We start from the raw sequence: 19127 nt of genomic DNA on the forward strand, positions 1-19127 counted from the left end.
ATTTTTTTTTTTACTTTAGACAAGTGTTACTATTTTGCTATGATATCTAACGCAGAAACGGCAATTTCTATGATTGTCAACATTTAATAAAACAAACGTCTGTCCCACACTAATATTTTACAGTTTTTTGTTAGCAATCATTTAACAATTTAACAAACCAACTTATCCAAAATTTCTACACTAATATACTTGTAACAACATTATATTGTTAGTGGTTATAATTTATCACTCTATACTTACGAATCGATTGGATTTTCTACCGCAAAGACGAAGATCATGTACTGCTACTATGAAATTTGCCTGTAACACAACAAAATCTATGTCAACATGACTATAAGAGTATACATAAAATATAATATTTGAGTTGTTCATTGAACTTAATAATAAATAATCGGCTTTAACACTTTGCAGATAATGAATGAACGAATGCAAATGTCACGTTGCGTCAATAGCTATGGGTTCATCTTCAACCTTGTTATGTTTATGCATAAATGAAAAGTATTTTATTGTGGCCCAATGCAGTATAAAAAAAATTGTTCATGTATTTTTTTGTAATTTTTACATAGTTGAGGCGCTTATATTAAAACGAAGGCCAATTTAAAATTTTGTTTTTATCAGGAGACACAAAAAACTATTTTTTTGGTACATTTTTTTAACGAAAACTTTTTAACTTTGCCAAAATTTATTATCATTTAATGGGTTGATTTAATTTATCTAATGTTAATAACTTGTTTATAGATCATTTTTGTTTTCTGTTACATGAAATTTAACTATTAAACATTTTTTCCGATAGATTATTGCTTGAAGTTACATTTTGTCTATGTGAATTATAAATAATATATGTAAAAATATATATAAATATTAATCCGGTGTCTTTATACTTAACTTGAATAGGTTTTATCACCCATTCGTTGTCGGCATATTTTAAAATCAGTGGCCTTAGCCATTATAGCTCCTTTAAAAAAATATATTATCATGTCTAATATTGTGTAAGCTCTTATGTTACCTTTTAACTATTTTTTTTCACATAATTTCTAGTAAACTTAGTATACTCAATTTTTAATTATTTTGGGTACATTCTACATACAAAAAACTATACTTTTTGTATATTGTAAAATAATTGTTTTTTCTTCGGCGTCGTGGTTCTTGTAAAGAATATATATGTATATATATTTATTTATGTAAATTTTTTATAATAATTATTGTCCGGACGGCGGCGCAGCATAAATAATTTATCTACACGCATCTCCGGCGAACAGTAATTAGTCAAAAGCGAATGTGTGACCAACACTCGACTTGCGCACGATAAATCACACACGGTGTCTTGGCTGTACGGACTTGTACAATAATATGTATTTGCGGTTTTCTTTCCACTATTTTTTTTTAAAAACAATTTTTTTTCAGTGTCTACATGCACACAACATTGTGTAAGGTACACGCGTACATATTATTATTATTATATTTTACACTCAACTCGAGGGATTGGAGGAGGAGGAGGGGGGTGGGGGAAATTGTCACGTCATTCATCCTATACCGGCATTATTTACGACCGGGTGTCGATGAATAATGGCCTCGGCCGAGGAGAACACACACACACAACGAGGATGGACGACGGTATCGGCCATGGCAAAATATAAAAAAAAAATTATAATAATAATAGAAATACGTTATGGCGAGAGGCGAAAAAAATAACTGCCTCCAAACAATGTGCACGGCAAAAAGGGACAAGGATTTCTTCTTCTCTTACCTCAGACCGCGGAGACCCTTCACTACGTACCTGTATATATATATATAATATGTATATTGGATATAGGTTTAACAATATTATACTTATAGGTATACACTTTACACTGTGCGGTGCGGTGCGCTCACCTGCGACACTTTCACTCGCTGTTGTCCCCGCGGATTGCATCACAATGGGATACGCACATATTACTCATACCGTCCATTAGAAATCTTGCACGAAATTCATAAACCTCTCTCTCTCTATCTATCTTTGATTTTTGCTCTTACCGCGCCTATATCCAAAAAGGTATTCCGATCGGTGTAGGTACACTCGTTTGTACATCCTGCGATAAATCATTTATTATTATTATTATCACAGCTAACATAGCGTAGCCGTTTAGTGCGACAAGTCTTTGCGGAATCATCTTGGGACAATTTTAAAGTAGCTGTTATACTATTTATACCTACCTACTAGCATCAACTGTGTATGAGGCCAATAAAATACGACTCCAATACTCGGGGAAACGTATAAAATAAAATTATTATATTTACATCTTGACTATTTTTCAGTGACGCAAATACAAAATCTAGTTATGTAAATTTAGCCGCCATACGTGTAATACATACACTGATGTACATACACAGTTGGTCGCGTGTGTGGTTTTCGAAACGGTTTAATTAGATTTATTTCGTGTTAAAACATTTAATACGAAAACCAGTTAAAAGGGTAATAAATAAAATATTGTATCTAGACTAAGCGGGTAAAAAATATACATATATATATATATATATATATATATATCGAAAATATAATGATATATGATATAATGCGAGAAAAATAAGGATATTTATTAAAATATGTCCAGTATACACACACATAAACAACACTGAATATAGTTTTAGCCTTTAATAAGTCTCAGACCTAGAATACATAGAGGTCAAAAGAGGCAAATCGCTCAATTAAGATAGCCGTCTGTCGGAATGTTCATGTATGTATAATATTAGAAAACTAGTTTTTTTTTTTTAATTTCAAGAAGCAGATTAACATATTTCCATGTAGGTATATCTAAATTATTGTCACTATATTATAAAATTGGACATTTTTTTTTTATATTATTATTATTAGATTATAAAATAAATTATAACAGTACAACATAATGTGTTAATATGTATTTACATTAACACTATTGAGTATGATAATAAGTAAGAGCTCTCTCTAGTCGTAGACATTGATTAAGGGGCAAACTATAGGCAGTCTTTGACTATGTGTAATATATTATTCTAACAAGTTTCGATCACGACCACTTATTTTTAATTTTTAGATTACTTTATATTTTTTATTATAGTTTTTAGCGTATGACATTTTTTATTAGAAGTTACACGCCTCTTGTAGCGTGATCGGATTTTCATCATTTTTTTTGGGGAAAAGATGATACAAGGTTATTAACTAATGTCGTTGTATTATAAATAGGCGGCGCGAGTAGCTAAAGGGAGAAGCTTGGGAAGGTCCTTCGAACCCTTCATTCTCCTCTGGCGAGTTCGGTTGGAAATAAAATCTTACATTTTGGGATCACGCCAAATTGGTTGTCGACGTTTTTAGGGAGCCTTTAAAGGAATTGACAACACTTTAAGACTTTGCCCACAATATGCTCATAGATACTGACTGATATTTCCTACCGTAGTTAGCATCTTTTATAAATATGGACTCATTTCGATAAGTCTGATATGACTGCAATGGAAAATAAATCATACTATTTTTACCGATGAGACGACGGGGTTTTTTCTTTTCTTCTTTTTTTTTTTACAAAATATGACCGTTTTATGCAGCCATAGAGGGGCGTGTACAAATAGGACACACGTGTAAGACGTGGCGAGGAATCGCATGCGTTCACACTGCCGTCTTCCCACGAAGCCGAGGTTCGTTCACGTGCAACAGAAATTTGTCGTTTACCCGCGTGGGTAGAGCATTCGGCAAAAATCGCAATTCCTCGCTAATACATAAAAATGAAAAAAACAATTAAAATATATAACGCGTGAGCTGGCGCTTTAGACAATAATAATTACAAAGGCAGCCAAACCCAAGTTCCTGTCGCATGGTTTCCGAGGAATTAATTTATGCAAAACCCTTTGAAATAAAAATCTATAATTTATTATTATACTCATTAAGTGGTGTTATTTACATTGTATATAAATGTGTTTCGGCAACTAAAAGTGAATGCAAAAAAAAAAAACATTGTTAAGTCGCTTCGGTCGCATGCTTAACATAAATTTAAAAAAAATCAAAATACCTCGACTGAATAACGTTAAATTAGATCATCTTAATTGCCTTATTATAAAATATAATAATTACTTAGTATTTTATTTTGAACGACTATCTTGAATTAATATCGATTTAAATTGGGTAATCATTATTGGCATTTATGTAAATTAAAATACAATTACCTGTATTTAATACCATAATATTGGTATCTAATTTTTCAATATCATTTGAACGTTGATAAAATGCAATACTATCCACTAACAATACAGTTATAGATAATCTTTATTTTATTAGCATGCAGCTTTTACAGTTTTGTCAACCGACATAGATTATTAAATCAGCACGAAAGGACCTATATACATTAATAATGGTAAGTCAAAATTAATTTAAATTACTATATAGACATCAAGTATCTAAATTATACAATATTTCTGGCCTATATTTTATCTTAAACACAATTCCCACACATTTATAATATATTTCAATCGTGTTTTAAAATAATTATGCATTTTGTAATCTACTGATGAAAAAATGGACAATATTGTTTAGTATATTTTTATATATCACACTATGGTAAACGCATAATGAAGTGTATCTGCAAGGGCTCCGGACTACCGGAAAATAATATGTATCCTGATATATTATAATTTAAATAAAAAAAAAAAAATAATAATAATATCGTGGACGTTGGCCGTATAAATCTTTTCTCATTCAACTGAGTGAGTTTTTTTTCCTCCATTTAAAAACGAATTACAATCGAATCGCGCCCTCGCGGCTAAAACGTGATTAAAAATGTAGAGTTATTTTTTTTTTTACTTACCGTGGTAATCCAATATTATATTATATAGATAGATGGGCGTCACATCCGAAAATTCTCGATTATTGCTCCCACGATGAGATAAAAAAAAAAATGCCCATAAATCATAATAAAATACCGCTAACTGATTTCAACCATATTGTATAATTTATGTTCTGCTGTTGCTTTTGATTGATTACCGATCGAGCCTATTATGGTTCGGTAGGTAAATGTATTTAATTGAAAAACCATCGGAAAACCTGTAATTATACATAATATGCTAATCATCAAACAAGGTTACCCGTTTTTAGTGTGGAACCGTTGAGATGTTTACCAAAAAATAAAGGTTTTTTTTTTCTCTTGACAACCTTCTGGCAAATGGTATTCTGAAATGATCAAAATGATCTTGAATTATTTATAAATAATATGTTGAAATATGCCACCAAAACAATTTTTTGTAACGTTTGTGTCAATTGCAATCGACGAATGTGACATAAGCAGTCATTTGAATAACGTAATAAAATAATGTGTATAGCAATATTATTAACAATAGTCGTCATCAATATAAAATAACAACAATATTAAACAACACAAAAGCTGCCAAATTAATAAAACCAGAATGAAAATACATTTTTTGGGTTTTTTTTTGTGTATGTATTGTGTAGCTTAAGTCTAAATAATATTATCATAGATAAAATAGTAAAATACTCATTTCCCTAATGTACCTACAGAGCGTGTAAGGTTTTAACAATATTATATTATATAATATAGTCAATGTTTCTGCCTCCCCAAAAATTGTTGGCCAGCATATTTGATTAAGCTAATTGTACAGTAAAATATGGTCATTTTTTAATGGTTAAAAATAATTACAACTGAGTGCAAAATATAGTATGCGTACCCAGGTGGTTTGTTTGTTCGCATAATTGGCGTTTAAAATTATACAGAAAGGGTGCGTACAAAAAAGCTCTTTTGGAATTATATCTTTTGTTTTTTAAGCCTTTCTTCCAATTTAAAATGCATGTGCACACCACAGGCCACGCGCCACCTTTTATAATTTTTTCGGCGAAAAAAAAATGAATTACATTGATGTCATATAACTGCTCAAGCAATACTTTTTTTTGTTTTAGAGTTAATGAATTATTTTTAGGTACATAGGCGGATAATTAAGTACAATATATGTTTTATGTTGGTCCTTAAAAGGAATGATGTAAATTGAGCCGACACTCCTTTTTTGTTTTTACATAATACCTGTAAATTATTCATTTATTATTTGTAAAAAATATTTTTTTTTTAAAAACTAGTTTTCTAGAAAACCAACTGCTTGTTAGAATGTTATTATTAATGGTAGTTAACAGTTTTAAAGGGTCAAACAATGATCTACCATTTGAATGGGTTTTAAAAAATTGTCAGTTATATAAGATTTTACGGTTTAGACCAAACGCCTTAAACAATTTCGACTATTTAGGATGGTCCGATTTCAATTTTATAAAAAGTTATGGGTCTTTTTTTGGATATATTATTAGGTTATGTAGGAAACAGAGTTGAATTTTTACTTTTTTTATTAAAAAAAACAACAACAGAAAGCACAATTAAGTTTAAACGACTTTCAACCACGATAGACTTGTCAAAGAATTCTATTATAAAAGAGTTGAAGGTTCCTAAAAAAATTTTTGTAAAATCAGAATTATAATGTTTGTGTTTATAAAATGTTAAATTTTGTTAACTCAGTGCGCACATACAGTATACTACGTGTAGTTTGGAACTTTAAAATCATCTATTGACATCTAACATTTCAAAAAGATATAGGCACTATAGAAATATGTGGCTTATCAAAATCCCTTTCAATCCTCTCAATCGCTATATTAAAATCAATTTAGTATTGTAATCATTTTAATTATTTTCAAAAGCTTTCCCCGGAAGACGTTTTTGTGTAGCGAATTATAAAATAATATTTAGTTACACTGTGCGTTTGGACAAAGTAGTTAGAGTGTTTTTTATTGTTTGTTTTTTTTTTTGACAGAAAACTGGTTTGGAGTAGGTCAGTGCGGTGCGGATCGTCTTGAGGCTAAGGCGCAGAGGTGAAGGTTAATGGGTTTGTCTTTGTAACCGACAACAATAAAACAATACCGTCACTACCTATAAAATAAAATACATTATTATGATATGCAGTTAGTACATCGTCCTGCGCGATTAAATTAGTAACGATCATCTAAACGGTACCATAACCGTTTTACGATTATTGTTATTATCATTATTATTATGTGCGAGACGCGTGGCACATGAAAATCCCCGACCTCGGACAACTATATAATATTATACATGTATATATATATATATGAAAATAAAGTGGTGAGGAGGCACATAAAATTCTATGGTTATGTGCGGCGGCGGCGGCAGTCATTGTGCTCGGCGACCGACCCAAACAAACCATAAAAATATATGTACTTACACTCTGCTGCTGTTGCTGCTGTGCCGAGACCGTGATACAAACAACAACAAAAAAAGCCCATAAAATACAGTGGGATGACACCCGTGCCGCCATCTCTTGGTCGCACACGAGCCGGATTTTAATGGCCTATTAACCGGCCAGATCGCGATACCCCCACAATGGTTAGGTTAGGTATAAACCGCCAAAATCGAGTTTTGAAAAACTCTCAAAATAATATATGCCTAAAGATCATTTATTGTAGGTGTGCTCTCGGCTTATCACAAAACCCGAAATATGTATTTTGTAAAATTATACATAAGACTAGGCGTATATGTAGACAAACAATTTTAAAAAATTATAGCGCTTAAATTTTTAATTTTCATCTATCTGTCCGTTTGCGATAACTTTATAAAGATATTAAATTTCTCTTTATAATTATCACATAAAGTCCATACTTTGTTTATATAAAAGGGAAGAAGGAAAAAATGTTCTAAGTATTGAAAAATATAGTAAAATATGTACCTACCTAAAAGTATAGGAAAAATTTAATTTTCATAATATTCCTGAGAAAATTAGTGTCTTACATCAGATGGATCAGTTATGGTTTGGCGGTTACAGACTGCAGTATTAATAATTATTTAAGTATTTAACCATAAATGATTGTAATCGTTAACTTTTCGATACTTATCGAAACAGACAAATATTTTAACCATTATTTTTTTTAGTACATTTTTTGTGATCTCAGGTCAAATGTTAACATATCCAAAATTAGAAAACGTTTGCTAACTGTTATTGTTTTGGTATACTGTAATTTATAAAAAAAAAAAACATTGAAGGCGACACTCATAAGTGGAGCTATCGTTATTTGACTTGTTTCTAACTATAGTTTTAAGATTTTTTTAAATTTTGACCTGAAACAACAAATAATAATTGAGAACTTTAACATTGACTGAGAAAATATTTATAAACATTAAAAGACAACTCGGTAGATCCACTCGCTCCGCCCTTGGAACCGTCCGGTATATAATTCTTGTTCCTGTATTTGCAATTTTGTATTACTAAAACATGTGTTTTAGCTTAATGTCTAAGTTGTTAATTATTATTATCCGTTGTTTCAGATCAAAATTCAAAAAACGCTGTAATTATTTTTTTAACACGACCGGTTTTAATAGGTTGTTTTTTTTTACAAATTATTATTAACGATCGGAGTGATTAGCACTGCAGTTGTGTATACCGTCGTCTTATATATTATCTATTATTTTTTTTTTTTTTAATACAACCATTTTTTCTCACTTTAGACGATTTCCGTGTTTTACTACCGGCCATTACAGCAGCTGTAGAATTTGCTCTCTACCGGTGTGCAATTTTATTACACTCATAATTTTTGTTTCCAGGCCATTAAGACCGTGTCACCAGATGGCGCACATTATTCACGACCCGGTCTCTCCACAATAAGATCATGTTTATTGGCTGTTTGGTTGCCTACCCGGGCCATTTTCAGGAGCCGAGTTTGTTTTACCTTATTTTCATATATTATATCTAACAAACCGTTTATTCTTCTGTGGGGGTCCTCGACTTGGGTAAAATTATTGTTTTATATTGTATAACAATTTTTTTTTTCCGGAGGTACGATTTACGCGCTATATTTTTTATGTAATAATAACAATTATAGTCGAGAGTCGCGTGCAAGTACGGGCCTTCATTATTATAATATTAGGGCGTTATGTTTTAACAGCATAACCGCAATAGAAATAAAATATTATTGTTACCGTGGTGTCGTTTACGTTATACGAGTACCAGTTTCTAGACGATAAAAATGTATCACAACAACCGCACTTGAAGTTTAATTATATAACGCGACAAGTGTTTACAATGTATACTTGTATGCATTGCCGCAGCACAATGTCGTCAGAGTGGTGACCGGCCAATACACAATATGATATTTTTGTTAGCGTTGACTACTTAAGAGAAGTCATTTCCCCCCCATCAATAAAACCAGATGACTTAAATTTTATCTTTTATCGCATATTATTATAACGAGTTGTTCAACGAAGCAAATCAAAGTTATATTTAAGGGAAAAAGCAAAAAAGCTTTGTTTAAACTCTTGCATTTTTCTTTAAGTCCATATAAAAATGTATCGAGGTATATGCATGTTCCCTTTTTCTTGTAAATATTTCTATATTTATTCCCCTATTTTTTCTTGGTTTTTATTAATTTTGTCTAATTTGTTGGTTAGGTAAGCCGTAGGATGATCTATACTAGAGCGAAAAATAATTGCTTTTCAGGATTGTAGTGTTTATATTTTATAATTTTGTTGTTATCACTACAGGAAAAACCTTTTATAAATGCAAATCATATACACATTAAAATATGATGTTAAACAAAATTTGAAAAATTATAATAACTACCCTCTCCCCTCAAAAAAAAAGGTAAATTATTAGAGTATTACCGTTTCAAACAACCAAGGCATGATTTTGAATTTTTAGTGTAGTCTAATAATTGGGCAATTAATATAATATTATTATTATGCCATAGCTATCACTGTTGTAATAAAAAATTAACAGATACATTCTTAAAGATTATATATAATTTTAATTGTTTTAATTACTCATGTTTGTATGTAAGACGTAAGTATAATAATTATGCAATTTAGTTTACTAAAAACTTGAAAAATATGGTTTTATTTTTTTCAGATAGTCAATTGATCTACCGCTACATAATAATGTGTTACTCATCAAGGATTTTAATTTTGATACTAAATTGTATATGATAATAAGCAATAGCAGTCGTCAAAGATGGACAACAAGTAACATATACTATTTATAAGTCTTAAATCTTAATCTATTACTGAATTGTACAATTAATATAAAAATGTTACCGTAATTATTATTTTACTTGTCGTTATTTATGTTTTTACATTTTTCGTTAAATATATTCTATCCAAATCAAAATCTCATCATCACTAATTTCTATAATGTTATGCTCTCCTTGCCATGTGCGGTGTTTTCTCTAGTTTTGATTGTAGTATAATAAATTAATAATATAAACGGCATTAAGAAAGAATAAATTTAAATAATATATTTTAATTAAATAATTTTCAAAATAAACATAATAATTATACATAATTATTCGTGTTATAAATAAAACGGATATCTCCAAGTCTATGATGAGATGTTGCACTTATGTGATAAACTATGACAACGCGACACTTAAACCACGTTGTTTCTACCACTTGGATAAATGGTTTATGCTCGACAAATTATACCGGACGGGTTGAGCGAGAAAATATTATACACTTCAAAATTAATTCGGTGTAAAGGTCTAGACAATAAATCTCCCCCGTTTAGCTTCTTATATATAGCGCCTATGCGGTCTATAAATAAGTAACCGCGTATTCTCTTGTAAAATACAATAAATATATAAATGTTTATTTATATACTGTTTGTACATTATTATTATCTTGTCTTTGTCTTACACTATGCCTGTCTTAATTGTTAACGCACGCGGACCGGTGCTTCAGAATGCTTCTACTATTCTGCCACTGTTCTCCGGAGACGTTACAATAAATGTATATTATAATATACTTGGGTCTTACACTCAAGACAAGAGGATTTAAAATATGTACTAAGTGCACACGCCTCGTGAAAGCGACATTGAAATGAATACATTTAAACGCTCACATCCATTGTACATAATTCAGTATATTATACATATTTATATATAGACACTCAGAACGCTGACTAGATTATCTAGTGTGTACAAAATATATGTCGACATTGCAGCCTATATCGTGAAACTCATTTGAACGCGTTAGTGTGTATTATTTTTGAGCATCACGAATATAAAATCTTATAATCTTATAACACAATTTTGCCCATTCTTAACTATAATGTCCGTCTAACTCGCCACCGTTTTATTTTCCACAATATATTATATCACGATATATAATATATTGATATATATATATATATATATATATATTATTTTTTCAGCCGTTATTTGCATTAAAAACGCAATTTCATCGGATCGACTAGTCAAGATAAAAAAAAAATTACTACCACTAATAATATTGGATTGATCAACATGAACGCCAGCGCAATTATGTGTTCAGAATACTAACACTAAATGAGTTTTAATATTTAAAAATAACATGTTATTTAATATAGCGCGCAAAAAAAAAAATTCCAAACAAAAATTACCGGATTCAATCGTGTTGTTTATCAAAAATACTGAAGAATTTTAATTTAAAATAGCATATTTTAATTTTTGACTGGTTTACTCAAGTTATTAGAACGCACTATCTGTTTAGAGTTTTTACATGTAATTGGAAACCAGTTGTGCGCCAACAAATTATAAACGTGCCTTCACTTAGTGAAAAAGTACAAAAAAAAATGTAAATTACTTGTAATTTAACAAACAACGTGGATACCTAAACATACATCAATGCTAATTTTTCTTAGTTTAGTAAATAGCAAATAACAGCGAGGCTGTATATTTAAGCTAAACATAATACTCGATGCACATTATGGTGCATTTTAGAATTTAAATAGGTAGGTACATAATAAACATTACAGTAATAAGCATACACGATAGACAAGTTTTTAAAATGTTAGTATAATCTAACTTATTAAGGTGTTTATCTTATGCTTTTATAAGATCTACGTACATTTCGATGGTTCAAACCGGATTACATCTAATTACACCTATTAGTATAGTTTTATACGTTTGGAAAAAAACCCCTTTTTTATATTACCGTTTAGTTTTTGATATTGAATAATTAATCGTTTATTTACCATGAAATAATTACAATGATTTTAAGATGTGTTTCCGAATCAACAAGTGATCACAGCTATATAACAGCTATGACAAGTGAAAATAAACGGTTCAATTACATATCAAAATATGTTATAATACATTGGATTGCATTATATAGAAAATTAAGATTATAAATTGACCCATTTAAAGATTAGAATGGGTTTTTAAATTTGTATCCTACTCTTACTATGTTTTTTTTTTATAACAAGGTCTTATTATGATAGTAGACACTATAGTAAAATGTAACACACATTTTCCAACGGGAATAGGATATCTAAAAAAACAATAATAATTCTATTGTAATTGTGATTATTATTTAAACTGTGAATAAAAAACTGTAATATCATTTTTATTAGATAATTACCATAATGATTAAAACTTACGACAATGTGTTGATACATAATGTTACGTAGTTACTTATTATAATAATTAAATTTTAATGGAAATTTTCAAAATTAAAAAAAATGAATTAACACATACAATTAATATAATATATTACTGTATGAAATAGCGAAGAAAAATGCAAAAGCCTTTTGTTACATTGTACATGGCTATAATAGACTATAATATAAGCCACTGGGTAATAGAACGCAAATGTCTTAGGGAAAAGCGCTACGGACCATTTAGCCTTTACACTTTTGAGTACCTGTAGCGTAGAGGAAATTTTAAGTAACTCGATTAAATAACACAATAAATTTCCTTTTTTTTCCACACAAAGTACTACCATTTTGAAAAGGAGCTAGTAAGAAAACACGTTCACAGAGAAATGAAACGTGTTAGGGGAAAAAGTACATAGTTTGATCTATTATAATTATGGTTAATATTGGGACACAATAAATTAATTATGACCAATTATGTTCTTGGCAATTTTGTCCTTTGAATAAACTAAATAGAGTAACTATACCTATATTTAGTTTGTCTAATTTATCTATTCCAACTAGGTATAATATGGTATTAAATGCCATAATTCTTGTAGATCCAACTGCATAGCTTTTTCCTTGTGGCAATACATTTTCTACATAATTATTAAAACTGCCTAAAACACGTTTGTTAGGTCCATACTTGAGCGTGTTTATAGTAACAATATGAAAACCGCTGTCGTTAAGTGTTTCTAAACACACAAAACGGTAAAAACTGTAATTGAAATGTCCAAAATAGGTTTTTTGTTCATTTCTCCAAAATGTATTGAATTGATTTGTTTTGCCCAAGTATTATCGATCGTGTAAGAACTAATAACCAAACAAATTTTTTTACGGTGTGGCTTCTAATTAAAAAAATAAGAACATCATATTATTAAATTAGAAAAGCGCATGTAATTTAACGCTCAAACACAGGGAAATAAATAAAAATAAATATTCAAATCTGTTAAGTGTTTTTGTTTTTTGTTTTTAGATAATTGATCATTTAAAGACTGCATCACAGGCATTAATGTATTTGTGGTTTAAGACCTACACGTTAAAATCCCAAAGAAGAAACACAACCGTGGCTTATTAATGGCCGTAATATCATAATAACATATTGTTCATACGGAAACTAACGATACGGTTTTGTTCACACCGCATTATATTATTTTCAGTCGGAGCTGCCGGATAATGACTTAATTTAACCGCGTTGTGGTGATCTTATCTCTAGTCGAGTTAAATAAGCAACAAAAATAAAATCATCTACAATAATAGCGTAATCGCGTTGAATATAAAAATACAAAACTATATTATGTTCTTCTTTGGCATTACTCTACTAAACTTGCATATTTAAACGTCTTGTTCCTAGTAGGTAACATTATAGGTACTATGGAACCGCAGTGTATGAATATATTCCAACGGTAGCTTAGAAGATGATCCAATAACAAGACAAATATTAAGAGACATTGATTTGGACATGTTAAAAGAACGAATATAGTGAAATGATTTATAGTATTGACCAATTGAGTGGTAGAAGTAGACCGAACAAAAGGTGAGAGATGTTAAAAACAGAGAATTTGAATAGATCAACACGGATAGTGAAGATTTGGCTTGCCGATCCCGTTGATTTTGATAGAGCAAAGAATAAGAAACAAATTTGTTCACTTACTTTTCGAGTTACAAATGTTTTTAGGTATTCTGTATGCAAAATTTAAAATTTGATTATATTTTCCAGAAAGTCGAAAACAGTGATATACCTTTTGACTTGGTGATGAGGATTGTTGTTTTGATCAATAAGAGTTTATGTGGTGGAACGAGCCGCTAATAATAATAATAATATATATATATATATATATATATATAGATTATATTTACAAAGTTTGGATTAGTTTGAGGTACACGTGTGAGGAGGCGTATAATTAGTTTAAGGGTATCCACGACGGCATCCGAAACAACAAGCTTAAGTCCACCTAGTGCCGGTATAACAGCTATACCGTGTGATGTTATACACAATCGATTATAAAAAAATTAATTATTATTTCTGTTTTAATTATTACCAACCGGACTCGACTGTGCGTTTAAAAAACAAGCGCACCGATTCAACGTGATCCAGATAACAACACATGCTGTTATTATATTGTATAAACTTTTTATTTTATTATTTTGGCATCTCAAATCGTGTATATGTATACCGATATACACACGTTTGCTCTTCGTGCGGATGATCATCATGGCCGACAATAAATTATGGTTCTGAATGAATTATTCATGTTCTACTTGGAAAAAAAAAATACCTTGTGGTACAGCCACCACACACTCATTTGTACTTATTATTAATAACATAATATATTAAAATATTTTGGGACGATGTGTGAAAACCTGAATTTATAGTGTTAATAATATACTTTATACGCCTATTACAAATAATTTATAAGCGAAAATTAATACCCACTAAAAAAAAAAAAAAATCATCATTATGGCTACAACCAACCCTGATTATAAATGGTGCTTTAATCAAAATAATATCTTATTACCGTTAGCTTTGAAGTTTTTGGTCGTTTGCGAGTGAAGTCGACACGCTTACTTAAGTATAATATAAATTATGTAATTGAACAAAATGTTTATGTTATTTTAAACACAGATAACATACAATAATTATTGTATGCATAAAAAAAACGTATTTGTAGTTGAAAATTACTTTAAAAAAAAACTGATAAAAAACTATAACTTTTTATTTAATCTATTTTAATTACTATAATTATTTATTTTCTATAATTATATTATTTTTGAACAGAAAACCACTTCGAATAATATGTTACTAGCGTGTTTCGTGGTTAAAAGAAAGTTAATCTTAGAGTTTCTAATCAGAGTTTGTTTTATAAATTAATTATTTAACTGTTAGCTGAGAGTGTATTTGTTTTAATTTAGGTAAAATGATATGTTTTTATTTTTGAATCGCTGAACCGATTTCTTCACGAAGACTGGAGAATTTCTATTGATCAGAAATCGTACAAAAAATAAGTTCAGCCCTACCCCTTTGAAATCCAGAAAACACCCCGAAAACGTACATATTTTTTAATTTAAAGTTACTGCGCTACATGACCTCTTTAAAACTAGTCGAATTAGTTCTAAATTTGTATGGAATATTCGTTAGAACATAGTACTACCAAAAAACGTTGACAAGCCAAAAATATATCATAAACCCTTTCTCCTAAAGGGGGTGGAAAGTTGCTTTTTTCGCTGAAGTTTTAAGGTCCGAAAATTAGCCCAAAGGTGTATTTTTTTTTATCAAGGTAGCCCCCCCAAAAAGGGGAATTACATTTTGACCGTAGGCAATTTCTAGGTTGCCACGTGTCAGTGAATCGACAGTCAACAGGTATTTAATGATACGGGGAGCTATGGCAACCATTTATTATAGACGGACGGCCGGACAATTATGATTTTATCACTTTCCATTGTAATAATTCATATAGACCCCACCAACCCACCTCTTCAATACTCCGTCCCCACTGTACCTCGACGCCTATGTATTGGCATTTTTTTTAACAAATCATGTCGGTAAACCATATTCAACGAGCCCGTCAAAAGTTTTATCGATTTCCCATTAAATAAAAGGAGGACAACAGTTAATATGAGAATATGTGTTTTCACCATATTATGCTAATTATTTGGTCGATGTGATGACGGTTAATTGTGTGTGTGTATGTTAAAAAACATAAAACTATATTTAAAAAAAAAACCAAAGGTGTTGTGAAAAACAAATGTTAATGACTAGTTAAAATTTACAAAACAACAAAACAGAAATAGCCATGACCGGCTATTCATATACTTTAGTAGCTGTGGCACACATTTTCAGAATATCTATTTAAGTTGTGTAAAACTCAAAAGTATAAGCATCAAATTTTATTCGAATGGTTGCTCTATTATTGGCGTGTAAGGCCACATTAAGTTACAATACAACGATTCTTGGCGTCTTCAAAATGGTATATCATATTATTTTATAACTATATTGACCAAAAAAATTATATATTGAGTTTATATATTCATATTTAATATATAACCTAACCTGTCTTGGGTATTGCGTGACTTTTGAGCTATACATTGTTAATGTAGCGACTACCGAGTGTAATAAATAATATTAAATCCCGGCAGTTAAAAAAAATAAAAGTCTATGGACCATTATTATATACTTGTATATTATTTTGTACACCAACGCAACATAATTATCAGAGCCAAGATAGGATAGATAGAATTATGATATATATATTTTTTTGTATTCTTTATTAAAACCTTGTAATTTACAGACGGCCGTAAATATACTTAGTGTACACAAACGGGATCCTACACGCAGAAAAACTGAAGAAAAAAATTCTTTAACTAATTTTGCAGTCGAAAAAAGTAACAATAGTTTTTATTTCACGTTACAGCAATACAAGCCGCTGGTAACTAAAACATAATATTATATATATATTGTTATTAATTATTAATTCACTTCAAACAGGTCAGATAGGTTGATTCTTAAATATACAGCTTACAGGATAAATGTATGTGAAGTATAAAAATTGAAACGAGTAGATACAATTATTTAAAAACTATTTTGAGACAAGTATAATAAAGACGTATTAACGGTAAACCAAAACGCGTTCGCTCTCATCTTGTTATTTATCTACTAAGCAAATCCGGAATTATATTTCTTTTTTCTTGAGTTTACGACAGCAAATAAAATATATGTATACCAATATAAAACAATATTAAAATGTAAAAAATTACACATTACAGTTTTTATAAAAATAACATTTTACCGACAACCTATCCGGATTCCTCGACAAGCTTGACTACACTCATGACTACTTTAAATGATTGCTTAACCAACGCAAAAGAGCAAATACCACCATATACCTACTTCAAGCGGCTGAAAATCACAGACATACAATTTCAGATTGCAAAAAAATATAGATTTGTTTATAAAAATTAACGAATGAATGAATGTTATTTAATAGTACCTGTACAGTAAATGATAAAAATGTTTAGTTTTTAGCTATTTCAATATTTTAGTAAAATGTTAAGTATGCAAAACTATTTTAGTTTATAAAATACTATAAATTGTATACAATTTTAGATTATATCATGTATTAAAAATGCATGTAAATTTACACATATAAGTGTAAATTTAAAAATAAAATATAAAAAAAAGTACGCTGACCGATCTCCAGTAAACCGCATGAAGAATTGAAATCTGTTTTCAGATTACTTATCGCATTCACTGGTTCAGCCTGTGCGATGGACAAAAAATGTACTATTACATTAACTAAAATGGCTTTTACTAATAGACAAAATGATTTAAATTAAAAATAATACAACGAAGCTTATACAAATTAACCGGTAAATTAATTGACGTGGTCGACATTTATTAAAAAGCACTTTTTTCTTAAATATTGCCTATACAAAACTCTTTAAAAAAGGTCGGTATCCAGGGGCCCTAAGACAAATAAATGTGTGAACTAATGAAAAACGCTTAAAATTTATATCGCGTTGAGCGACCTGTTAAACTTTAACGACCCCAAATTTTAGTGTACTTTTTTTGTACAATAAAGATTAATTTTTTGAGTGGTGGTTGAAAATAAACATTTTTTTTTTTTTGCGCCAAGTGTTAACATGTAGTATATTATAAAAGTTTTCTTTAAGTGGGTGCCAAATGAGAACAATAGGCTCCGTATTCTTACGCGGTATAGTGTGTATATGTAGCTCGGGTCGCACGATCCATAGTTTTGCCAACGGTTTATCTTAATCCTGTACGGCGTCGTTTCTAAATATTTGATAAACGCAATATAACCCCTCGTATATAGTTTGCGTCACGATTTTCCGGACACCACACCCGAACGAATATATATAGCTGTCGTCCGAAAGGAGTTTATTATTGGGAAGCCGCCGCCGCCGGCTGCTGTCTCACTCCGGGCTTGTATACATATACATATTACATACAAGTGTGCGGTGCTAGGATATTGCCAGAAGACTGCACCTCGGGGACTCGTATTGGCCGCCATACGCCTCTCTATTGCACTATATTCCTCCTCGGCGCTGCTCTCCCGGCAATAATATACAAACGGCCTCTCCCGGCTTTCCCGAAAGCTCTATCCCGGAGTCCCGCGGGGTGAGGACGTCACAGGACCGGGGCAGACAAATCGGACAGTTGTCGGGCTTTTATTGGCCTTTTACGACCGGCAATCGTTTTTCCGCCAGCGCATACACACACACACATATTTATATACATACACATTGACCGTAGACGATTGCAATTGTGGCCGATCACGATTTGTTACTCTCCGTGTATTATATATATATATATACCTAACGAGCAATTGGACGGAATAAATCGTCCTTTGGACACGAAATACAGATATACACACCGGGAAGCGTTTCTATAAAATATTATGTTGTGTAACGCGCGCACGACAAGTACAATAATAATAATAATAATAATATTATCATGTCCGGTCACACTTGGACTTGACTTGGGAATTTGCCTCCGCGCCGTGTAATGGATACCCGTCGGCGAAATGCCCAAGACAAACGCCATTGGACTCGCATAGGAAAGCTGTTGTGTAAACATAGAGTAACAACAAAGAGATGAACTAACTAACATCTATACTATGGCTTGTATAGATTGTCGACCTGCCGACAAGTATAATACTTGTTGTGTC

General features: G+C 30.7%; 1 long non-coding RNA gene across 1 annotated transcript in view; it reads right to left on the reverse strand.

Moving 5' to 3' along the window:
- Positions 1-237: 237 nt before the first annotated feature.
- The window catches only part of LOC126841001 (uncharacterized), a 143853-nt gene continuing 124963 nt past the window's right edge, over positions 238-19127 (reverse strand). Inside the window, exon 3 of the long non-coding RNA XR_007686131.1 lies at positions 238-300. This is a non-coding gene — a long non-coding RNA (uncharacterized LOC126841001). The remainder of the gene's footprint in view (positions 301-19127) is intronic.

Source organism: Adelges cooleyi, unplaced genomic scaffold, assembly GCF_023614345.1.
Source record: "Adelges cooleyi isolate 19-005CV unplaced genomic scaffold, UGA_ACOO_1.1 ACOO_flye_CR_arks_rails_tigmint_CR_PRNA_376, whole genome shotgun sequence".
NCBI lineage: Eukaryota > Metazoa > Arthropoda > Insecta > Hemiptera > Adelgidae > Adelges > Adelges cooleyi.